Source organism: Amblyomma maculatum, chromosome 10 (assembly GCF_055883805.1).
Source record: "Amblyomma maculatum isolate TAMU_Amacu chromosome 10, ASM5588380v1, whole genome shotgun sequence".
Taxonomy (NCBI): Eukaryota; Metazoa; Arthropoda; class Arachnida; order Ixodida; family Ixodidae; genus Amblyomma; species Amblyomma maculatum.
Genome location: NC_139353.1, coordinates 71843050 through 71854396, shown reverse-complemented (window position 1 = coordinate 71854396; position 11347 = coordinate 71843050). Strand labels below are relative to the sequence as shown.

Below are 11347 nucleotides of genomic sequence, written 5' to 3'. Positions count from 1 at the left end.
TGGACCTGGAAATCCGGAGGACATTGCGTTACGAGCTGAACGTTTGCGGAGAACAGGAGGGGCTAAACCAAAAGAGCGGTAAAAATGCTGGAACAATCTGAGGAGCGTCTTGAGAAATGCCGTCGTGACGATGCTGCAAGGCGTCTGCGACGAGCAGCACAGATGGCCACCGCTGCCTCTTCTGCGTCAGCACCGACAGCAGCAACAATGAAGAAGAACAAGGGGGCAACTATGCTTCAGCTAATGCTCCACACTAGCTTTCACCGAAGCCAAACCGCAGCCAATTTTTGAACAGAGTTGTTATTTAGGAACGAGTGTGGCAATTGTTTAGTAGGAAATTCCTTTATTTTCGTCACAAGGCAAACACAGAAACCAGTTTATACCCGTATTGGGCTCTTCGTAGATAGTGGCTTCCATCTCGCAGGAGGCGGCAGTTTGTTTTCTATGCAGCGCCCCATAGGCCTATTTCCGAGGCTATAACAGCGGCAGCCGTACGGGCACCTTTTTCCCAGCCCACTGATGCTGCACTGCGTTTAAAGAAAGAGAAAGTCACAAAATCAGCCTCTGCGGATGGCTGGCTTACCGATGGCCACGACCCCGGCTTATTGTAACTCTTGCGCATTTGATCACCAGCCACCACAGCAGTGGGAGTTTTAAAAGTACGGCAAACTCCGTGATTTTTCGAAAACAAGCAGATGTACAGAGCCGTAGGAAATTTCAATGTAGAACATTGTAGGCATGACCAGCAATTAGGTTGTGTTAGAGCGCACAAAGAGCGTTGACAACTTGGGCAGTGCCATCAACCTACCGCTTTAAATGTAGAATTTTTTGACATTTAGAAATTTCGGGTAGTACATCTTGTCGTATCTCTTCAATGTAAGTTTCCAGTAGTATTGGATGCAGAGAATCCCAGTGTACTTTGAACGGGTTACTTCGGAAAAAGTGCATTGCGTTGATATAGATGAGCACTTTTAATGCCAGTTGCCCTTCAGCCACCAACCTGCTCCACGTTAACAACTCGGCATTTGTTAGATTATAGCGATGTTTGATGTAAATATTCTCAATGCCGTCGTTAATTCTTACTGTACATGTAGGCTTGAGTAAAATTATAATTAAAGTAATGCAACCTACGTGATATGTAGAACGTCTGCGGTTTCAGTGTCAGAATCTTCGCTTCTCGTAGAAGCTCCCACTTAGGTGTGGCCACGTTACGACTTCAGTACTTGGGTATCATCCTTCTATGGTCAGAACCAGAAACCTGTCTGCGCAGTTATTTTGACTGTTATGCCATCCTACTTGCGATAAGGGTGTCTGCAGCTGATACGCTACACATCGCTTTTTAAGCTGGTGAAAAGGGATTATGAAGCGAACAATGCACTGATTGATTACAACTTTTAATGAGGTGACTCTTTATGAGCATAGTTTATAAATGAGCATGGCTGTATTTGCTTATTCATTTATTTTACCTTGTGACATGGGAAAGCAATATGAGCATACTATACCTATTTATGTCACAATATAGTGCTGACATAAAGGGTAGGAGTCCGGTCTTGCCTAATTTTCTAGTGGCACTCTCAGATATTGGATATGCCATCCTACTTGCGATAAGGGTGTCTGCAGCTGATACGCTACACATCACTTTTTAAGCTGGTGAAAAGGGATTATGAAGCGAACAATGCACTGATTGATTACAACTTTTAATGGGGTGACTCTTTATGAGCATAGTTTATAAATGAGCATGGCTGTACTTGCTTATTCATTTATTTTACCTTGTGACATGGGAAAGCAATATAAGCATACTGTACCTATTTATGTCAGAATATAGTGCTGACATAAAGGGTAGGAGTCCGGTCTTGCCTAATTTTCTAGTGGCACTCTCAGATATTGGAGGCCATGTAACTAACATTAGCCTCTGACCTCTGTATGCCCCAGTGTTTGCGTCTTTTTAAATTTTTGGCCCTTTGTATTCTTTCATGCACTGATTTCCAGAACATGATAGACCAACACCCTAATATGTGCTAGTTTACTCTGGCATATTTGATCATAAATTCTTAGATGCCACTAGTGTTAGCCGCGTATTATTTAACGAACTATATCTGCGTGACAGCTAATGCAAAAAAACACAACATTTTCACTCGTGAGAAAAACATTCGACAGGCGTTTGCTGTTTTTTTTGCCAATATGTTGCTTATTTTTGTTTGATAGACTTTTATGGCATAACGCTTTCTATAGTATATTATTATCGCCCTCGTTCTGATCATATCATACATAATTGCATGCAAGCTGCCATGGAAATCAATAATCCCTCATAAAAAGTGTGTGTAGGAAAGCGCAGCTGTAAATAAATGCAGCTCATTGATTAGGAGTAAATGTTTACGACCAAGACGTGGCAATTTAAACTAACCATCAAACACTGAACAATTTTGAATTCTGAATAATTTAGCTTTTATTTTCCCATTTAATCTCCATTTAAGCAATTAGAAAGGAATATGTGCTTCTGCAAGGAAATAAGCATACGTTCCTTAAGCGTATTCAGGGCAGGGGCGGCTGATTTGTTGCCATCAAGTAAACGATTAAATAATGATTAAAGGATACTGTCGCAGCAATGAGTAGTTTGAACTGATTTTTATGTAGAACTAGTGGAGTGGTTGAGATGTTGTTTTGATTTGAAAAAAATGTTCTGCATGAAGATGAGAGATGGAACCATTTACAAATCAATGAAGGCATAAAATCTACGAGGCTTTCTTGTGCTATTGCACGCTGATTGCTGTGAAAAAGTGCACCTGCGGAAAAAACCCTGGTCATCTAAAACATGGGGGTTACAAGAATCTCAACCCAGGTCCTGGTTCTCAATCAAATCGGGCTGGTATTGAACCGCGAAGAGACAGTGCATTTGCGTGCTTATTTCTGCGATAAAGAATTAAGCATTTTTATGGAGAGACAAAAAGCTTGCAATAACTTCCATTAACAGAGCCGTCTATTTCTGCGAAGTCGAACACAAAATTATTTTTAGCATGCAGGTGCTGTAGTCTGACCCTATATAACACCACAGGATATTGTAGATGTTACATGTTTTCGGGCTAAGTATTGTTGTGGCCAAATAATTGGAGGCACATATGTATGGTGTCAAAGCTAAGATGAACCAAAATGTAAGGAAAGTCGCAATAATGAAATAATTTGCAAGTTGTAGATTTTGTCTAATACGCCGGCTAGTATAGCTTTTCCTGCATGAAGGCTGACATTGCGGGCTCTTTTTTCCGCAGGATTAATTACATATTGTTTACGCACATCCCACATCTCTGGCCGCATCTCAACCTGTGGGTCCCGGATATATTTATGCCTAATGATAAATACACCTTTTTTGTTAGCATAATCTAGCCAGGGCTTAAGATAGTGCTCTCAACACGTAAAGAAAACCTAGGGGTGCGAAGAGTCGCTTGTATTAGTGCGCCGTATCTTCTTTTGAGGATCAGCGATGAATAAGGGGTCTAAAACAAGTGCTGCCTGCAGGATTGAAGCCTTAAATATGAGAACCAGATCGTATTCAAAATCTGCATATGAAATTAGTGTACGAAAGTGAAATAATCATAATCATCATCAGCCTGACTGCATTCACGTAGAGCTAAGACAGGCACCATATTCCTCCTCAATAACACGGTCTTGTACTAGCTGCATAAGCTCGACCCCTGGAAGCATCATAACCTCATCCACAAACCTAATTTTCTTTTCGTTCCTTGGAATCCAGTTTATTACCATTAGCAACCATCGGCTATACATGTCCTGCGGATGCTCATTTCTGGTTCTTGATTTAGACTGGATTGTCTTTTACTTGACTTATGTCTCTGCACTCTTCCCATCTCTTGATATTACAACTACATTTTATGTTTCTTACCCCTCTGCGTTTTTCTTGACGTAAGTAAAATCCATTTCGTTCGCCTCTATGTTTCACTCCCATAGGCGCTGGTAAGATGTACCTGTATAATTTACTCCGCCGGGTATTCGGTACGTTCAGAATTAAACACCACAATGTCACGAAACTGCCGGATGATTGATGATATGCACTGATCGAAATTATCACTGTCACACTTGGTTTAGGGAACCGGCATTCGTCAAAGACAATTAGGCTCGCGTGCTTGCCCCCACTCTTGTTTACAACACCGACATAATGTCTTTGTACATGGAGAGCCCTGAGCACAAGCAACCGCATGAATCTCGAAGAGTTAGGAGCCAGCAAGAGTAAGTCACATTGGTGGATAGACGCATATACAAGCACGACTTGAATCACTGCATAGCGAATATCACAGCAAGGCATTCCATATTGGTAACTGAGAGAGATATTAGGTTAAGGTAGAGAAATGAATCCTGCCCGCACAGCAGTTGTATCGCGGGTTTATGTTTGGTAACAATGGAGTTGCGCTTTCTCTTGCTGATGGCGAAACGGAAAAAGTATTCTCGTTGTCCCTATCGTACTACCAAAACGATTTCAATACCCATAGCATCTATTTAGGTACAATAACCTATTTTCGGCAGCACTTCGGATATAGTGTTTGAATATAGTACTGTCTTTTAGTGTTGCTTCAAAGTTTTGAGAGGGATAAGGGCGCTCGACTGCCATGCTCAATGATGCCTGATAGAATCCCGACCATGACGGTCGCTTTTTGATGGAGGTGAAAAGAAAGGCTTCCGTGTACTGTGTGATATCAGTACACGTATGCCAAAACGGGGTAGTTTAGCACTTGTCTGTTTTGTGCAATTTTAAGGAAATACATCATATTTCACCACAATTCTTGCCTATTAATGCTTCAATCTTTCATTTCTGCCCTTGGTTGTGTTGTTCTGTTTTTCGGCCTGTCTAAGAATGATGTAAGGCATCCGCCAATTGACAGACACTTGTGGGTCTGTTTTCAGGCACAGGAAATTAGCCAGCGCTATACGGTGAGGGACTTTCGTCTCAATACTCTCAGATTCTCCTCTCGCTCTTGACTCCCTCACTGAACTCTAGGCCACGTGCCCTTCATCGTACGGCGTCCTTTCCCTCGTGGGATCGTCATTCGGCCGCTTAGCCCTGCGCGGGAACGGTCAGTAATTCACTATAAGCTTCGAGAACGCCGGACATCGACTTAAACAACCTTTCATCACGTTTGCTTCGTCAACGCTCAAATTAGTTTCTTGTTGACATGTAGAAAGTAAAGGCATCGATAGGCGCCCGTTGCACGCAGGTGTTTCGATGTTTTGTTTTCAACCAATGAAACTATTCTTTTCTACAAAGCGTGCAGTTTTCGAGACCGATATCCCGTTTAGGAAATTAACTATTGTCTTAGTAACTTTGTTGGCAACTACAGTGAAGAGCATGTTACAGCTGAATTAACGATCCTTAAGAGAGACTTGCAAGAATGCTTCGAGCATGCGAATCTGAGACAAAATTGCGGATCACTACATTCTAATGATAGTCGACGGATCTGCCGTACCAGCTGAAGATATGTGGCCAATTTCAGAATAATGTGCGAGAGAGTCGGGAAAGCCATTCTGCCCAGCGCAAATGTTTTTGAAAACGTGAGCCGTTCGACGATAGCATGTGTTTTGCTTCATCTCTTGAGTATCTATGGTCAAGAAATATTTGCGATGAGTAGGTAGTATGCTCGTCACTGGTGATGCGTCCTACAAGTGGAAAGAAGAAAAGGAGCTCTGACACCTTTACTCATCGTGATTGTTCACCAAACCTGCATTGTTCAGACAATGCGTGGTGTCACCGAATGTGTTCGGCTTTCTATACCCCAAGTGGATGCTTTAGTGTCCAGCCAAAGCAGGTATTCTAAGCCTCTTTAAGAATAAATACTTCTGCGTGAAATCAGCTGATATTCCTCAGCCTTCAAAGCCCATTTTAACTCAATTGTGAGCACGAATAAATGCAGGAAATATTGTTCAGGGCTCTATAAAATGGTCAAATTTGTTTTGGGGATTGAACTGCTTGATGTTGGCTGTATGGTAAAAGCAAAATCTATGCTCAAAGAGGCGAGCACGGAAAGAGGCATAGCATACATGAGGGCACATTTCTCAAAATTATAAAGGATGACAAAGTTGAAAAAGTCTGGGCTGTCAAGATGAATCATTGAAGGCTGCCTATGTATGTACAAACAGCACTTTGAGGACTGGAAGGAAAGAGCAATGCTGCTTCTTTTAAAATGCGCCACTGGTAGAAACAATAGAGGCCGTGATACTATTTCTGAAATCAGAGATGTTCTACGTGGACGCGATACGGGCAAATCAATCAATCAATCAATCAATCAATCAATCAATCAATCAATCAATCAATCAATCAATCAATCAATCAATCAATCAATCAATCAATCAATCAATCAATCAATCAATCAATCAATCAATCAATCAATCAATCAATCAATCAATTCATTCATTTTATTCTTCACGATAAAAATAAATACATCACATTAGTCTGAGTCGATGTGGACTCTTATGTGTAAGGTACGCGCCACCAAGTTCATGTGATGTAGAAAGAATCTTTCCAAGATACAAAGCTGTGCTCGCCAAAAACAGAATGAGTGTCAAGACTGACAACTTGAGGGTGTGCTTTATTGTTGCGTACTTCAAGAACTGTGTACCGTCCGTTCTTGAGTGACCAATTGTGCACCGTTCTTTTTTGATCACTGCCTAAATATGCCGAGCTCGTCGCTCTTTTTGCTGGTTACAGAAGTTAGTTGACGGTGAGCATGTAACAAGCGAGATAAGATGGTAATAGATAAACCGTATTAATCAAAATGCCGATTTTATTTTCAGCGCGTATTTCCACATCTGTATACAACAAAATGCCTGTTTATTCGTGGTGCTTCTGTGCCTACATTTCGGGATCCAGCTTATATAGAAATCACAGAATCCTACTACGAAACCCTTGATCAAGTGACGTTGTCCTTGTCGAACATACGAGGTGAGACTACTTTGCTGAGCTTCGGTATCGTGTGGTAACACTGCGTGCAAATATTACCGGGGAACTGAGTGCGGAGAGTCAATGCTTATTTGGCCGTTTGGTTACCTGCGGAGCAGTCACCAAAATAATGAGTAAATTCGTCCACGAAGCATGAACAGGGTGTGAAGGCATCTTCCTAATTTTCATGCTAGGATAAGAGCCGTAACCGTTACAGAGAAAACGAAGTTTTAGTCAAATGATGGATTCGTATAATTATCGTCTGCCCTTTGGCAAGAAATGAGCTACTGGCGCGCTAGCACTTGCAGAGTCCGCGAATTGGCTGGGGTGTAGATAATGCGGCTAAGACCTGTAGGGTATAGGCCTGTGTGTAAGTGGTTGTATGCCGGCAAGACGTCGACTCCACCAAGGATAAGGCTGAGGATCCTTGTTGGTTAGAGCGTACTCCCAGAAAGCGGTTTGTGGTTCTGCAAGCAAGGCTTCGCAGGAAAGGTAAATGGCATTTGTTACCCTGTCATGCTGTCATGGGGTGTGGCCTACCTCAACACAAAATCTCGCAACCTCTTCATCTTCTCTTAACCTCTTCCAATTCTAGAACGGAGCAGTACACAACCAACAATCCACAGAGCGGGGACAACCTGTCCTGTGCAAGTTCTACTGAAAATCTACAAAGAGCTGTGAGTGAGTACAAGGAAACTTCCTTCACCTTGTCACGTTCTCTGAAAAGGTATTTACGGATAATGTGGTCGTTCTAGACGTCCATTATGATCTTCTGATTGGACGTGAAATCCTACCTTCCATTTCCTCAAGCACTGAATTCTGCTTCCTCTTGTTTGCAGCTCTGCCACCATAAACAAAAAAAAAAAAATGAGAAAGGTTCAACGCTTCCGAATCGAATATGGAGCGAAAGCATTCGCTGCTGGTGACCGAGCGTTCTTCTTGTTGTTCTTCTTCTCCTTTCTTTTCTTCTTCCTCTTCTTCTTGCAGAGGGGTATACGGGCCACGGACCACGCGATGAGCGGTTAGACCTGGCGTAGTATTGCTTTCGAAATAAAAAAGCTGTAATGTGGCAGCTGCAGGCGTTTAGAGCTCGTTGCGTTCACACGCAATTCTATAGTATCAGACTAGCCTACGAGAAAAGCGGATATAGTAATATGAGACAGCTCTTGATACAATGAAGCAACACCGCTACCCTTGATTGTTTTCGTCTTTGCAGTTAGTTTATGGCGGTGAAAGGGCGTGCGAATGGCGCCTTGGCAAACTCCTTGAGTAGGCTAATTTTAAAGTCACTAAATAACTTGTGTTCAAGCGCATTTCCTCATGGCAGTGCTTAACAGATAACGAAGTAGTTCTTATACATACAAAAGTAACAGTCTACTGATGATGCAACAGGCAGCAAACAAAACGATAAGTTTGGCTGGGCTTGCCTAATGGACTCAGTTTTAAATATCAGCGTGTCTGGTTGATTGACAAGCCGCTGCACTGCAGCATATTGTACTTTAAAAAATATATGCTTCTGGGTAGGTGTGTAATATTTTACTTGCTTGCGGAGTGTACTCATGAGTTGTAGTACACTCTCGGTTGTGCATTTTTTTTTTTGCTTTCATACCGTCGTAGAGCGTTTTGTTTTTTCACGCCTTATGTTGCTCCGCAATATCCGTAGACGTGAAGTTCCCGAAAGGGCAGACCATGCCCTATCTGCGAATAGTTTCTGAGCAGAATTGTAAATTCAATGTAAATAGAAGGAATGATCTCCGTACTTCTTTTCTTTTTTTTTTAATATGTAAAAACGCATTTTTCAATCCTCATTATCAAAAAGGTAGTGGATGGCAGTCGAAGAATCCGTAGTGTGGACAGTTAGTATATTTGAAACGTATATTTTTAAGCAAATTGATGTATATTTTATTCACTTCAGCAACGCGAGCAGCCTATGTAGTAAATGAGCCATGATAATTATTGCGCAAAGTGAGCCTAGCGTGTCCTAATACCTCAGTGAGGGTAATTGGTCCGGTTCTTCAGATGTGCACTTCTTTATGTTGGCTATAATTGCTGCGTTATTGGCAACACCTAAATGGCTTAACGTGAGTAAAGCCAAAATGAGATCTTCTAAAATCATTATATTCCACAGCGGCCATAATGAGCACCTCATTACTGCCTTTAAACGTGCAATCAAAATAATCATGATTGGCATTGATTTTTATCTTTCTGTGTCGGCTTGCATTAAATAAGTGAGTTCTTCGGTTAACACGATTACTGAGACCACAAAACAACGGTGCAACATAATTTGCATTATCTGAAAGTACGGAGATTTTTGTCACAAAAGCTTTGTAACAATAAAATTAGAGGCGATTTGCGCACAGCTACAACTGCGAAAATTTTAAAAGAAGTCTACTTGTGGCAACAATCACCGCTAGATGTTTCCATTTCACGTCCTACCATTTGCTTCGAAGATGTATTATATTGTTACGCACTAGCCACCACCCTGAGCTGGACATTCTGCCCCCCTTCATGTTAAGAGAGCCCTGAACTAATACTAGCAGCGTCTATACTCTGCTGTTGTACGTTATTGATCCCACAGCACAAAATATTTTATTCTTCTGGTTTCTTAATCTTATGGCGCATGCTCTTTGCGCTGCACTATGCCGGTGGTTGCAACTTTTATTTTTACGGTAGTCTGTCTACTATAACAGATGATTGAGGCTGACGACGGGCAACGTTTCACAAAGATTCGGCTAGGCCTTTCTTTACCATTTAGTGCCGTTAAAGAGATCTAGCGTGTTCCGGCAGAGAATCTCACATCGAGAACAGTAGATCACACATAGGGGTGCAAGCGATGACAAGAGATGTGTATTAGCGTTCAATGTTCTTTACAAACTTTGGTTAACGGGAGGAATCACAATGTTCATTGTAATTGTCCCCACTTACCACTTGCTGGCACTGAAGCGGTGCAAAGAAGATGGGTGTGCCCCTAGAAGAAAATGTACAGCAGTGGACGTTCAAATATAGACAGCTCATAGGTATGCAATAAGTGCAGAGCAGCAGCATGCTTTCGGGTATTTCATGTCAGTTACATGAATAAATATCGTAAAGATTCTTTTCTTTATTAGAGAAGCCATAATTTGCTTTCCCAGCTGAACTACACTACAACCTTGCAAAACATCCTTGGACAGAATGTTTATGGTATATTTTGTCGGACAAAAATCTTTGTTGCTAGATTTTGCATGGTATTGAAACCAGGACAATTGGTAGAAGTGGATTTCCTAAAATATATAAGTGCTGAAGATAAAATTTACCCTAAAAGACATTAGCCCTACAGATTAAATGGAATGTAAGGTAAATACACTATATAGGCATACATATCCCAGTCGTGTTCCCGACCGCGTATTGCCAAACCATACCCCGTAGGAGCACTGGAGCAGACAACCCTTTCAGCGATTTAAACGGCGATTGTTGCTGAAAGATGTCTCTGAACGCAACCTAAAGGTAACATACACTCACTGAGGCAGGAAATGATTATGGGGAAGGTAATTGCTTAGTGTAACTGTTGCCACACCAATTGTTACTTAAAGGTGTCTGTGAACGCAATCTAAAGGTAACATACACTCACTGAAGGCTGGATATAATTACGGCCGGTGCGCTTTAGGCTGCACGTAAACGTGGTGATGTTCTTTATAAGTTCGCAAACCTTGAAATCCTCGGTTACTTATACCTCCACGTCTGAGTAACGCCGAGTGATTTGCGTTATTATGATAGCACCAGCTGATCTTATCCCCAATTATTGGCTTTTTGTAGTTGTTTTTATCTTCGGCAGCTGGTGCACATTGTTCAGTCTGTGGCGGGAAATAGGTGAATCCACTACGCATTTAAGGTCTTTCGACTGACGCTGGACACTGTATGGTAGAATGTAGAGCTTAATGCTTAACCTAGTTAACCAACGAAAGCTTCAGTACTTACTCAATTGCTAGGCACATTACCAGCAGGACCGACAGAAAAAGTGACTCTGATTTCATCGCTGGAGAAAAAACTCGTTACTGAGAAGGTTTGTATAGAAGTCACCGCATAATTTCGTGAATAAGTAAACGGCACATTTCAAGTGATACTAGATTATTGTATTGAGATGAATGACTAGAGCTGCCCTGTTTGACAGATTTCGTCTGTCACAGGTGGTGGAACTGAGACATATACGAGCAGCAACGTGGTCAGTTTCAAATTAAGATGCATGTATTCCAAAAAGACGCAATGAAGCATCGCCGGAAGAAAATGTAGCACTGAAAAATGCCACAGGAAAAACGAGCAAGCATTATTCTACTCTCGTTTCTGTTTCCTCTTTTTCGTCGCTTCTTTTATTAATGCAGTGGCTTATATATGCACTAGCTACCCAGCGACCTGGCTGACTACTTAACAAGAGGG

At 41.8% G+C, this 11347-nt stretch overlaps 1 long non-coding RNA gene across 1 annotated transcript; it reads right to left on the bottom strand.

Annotated features, from left to right (window-relative positions):
* Window positions 1-323: 323 nt before the first annotated feature.
* On the bottom strand, window positions 324-11060 carry LOC146176766 (uncharacterized). Its single transcript, XR_014701560.1, has 3 exons — window positions 10892-11060; window positions 9863-9905; window positions 324-527 (listed from the first exon to the last, which is right to left on the bottom strand). It is a non-coding gene; the product is annotated as an uncharacterized LOC146176766 (long non-coding RNA).
* Window positions 11061-11347: the final 287 nt, after the last annotated feature.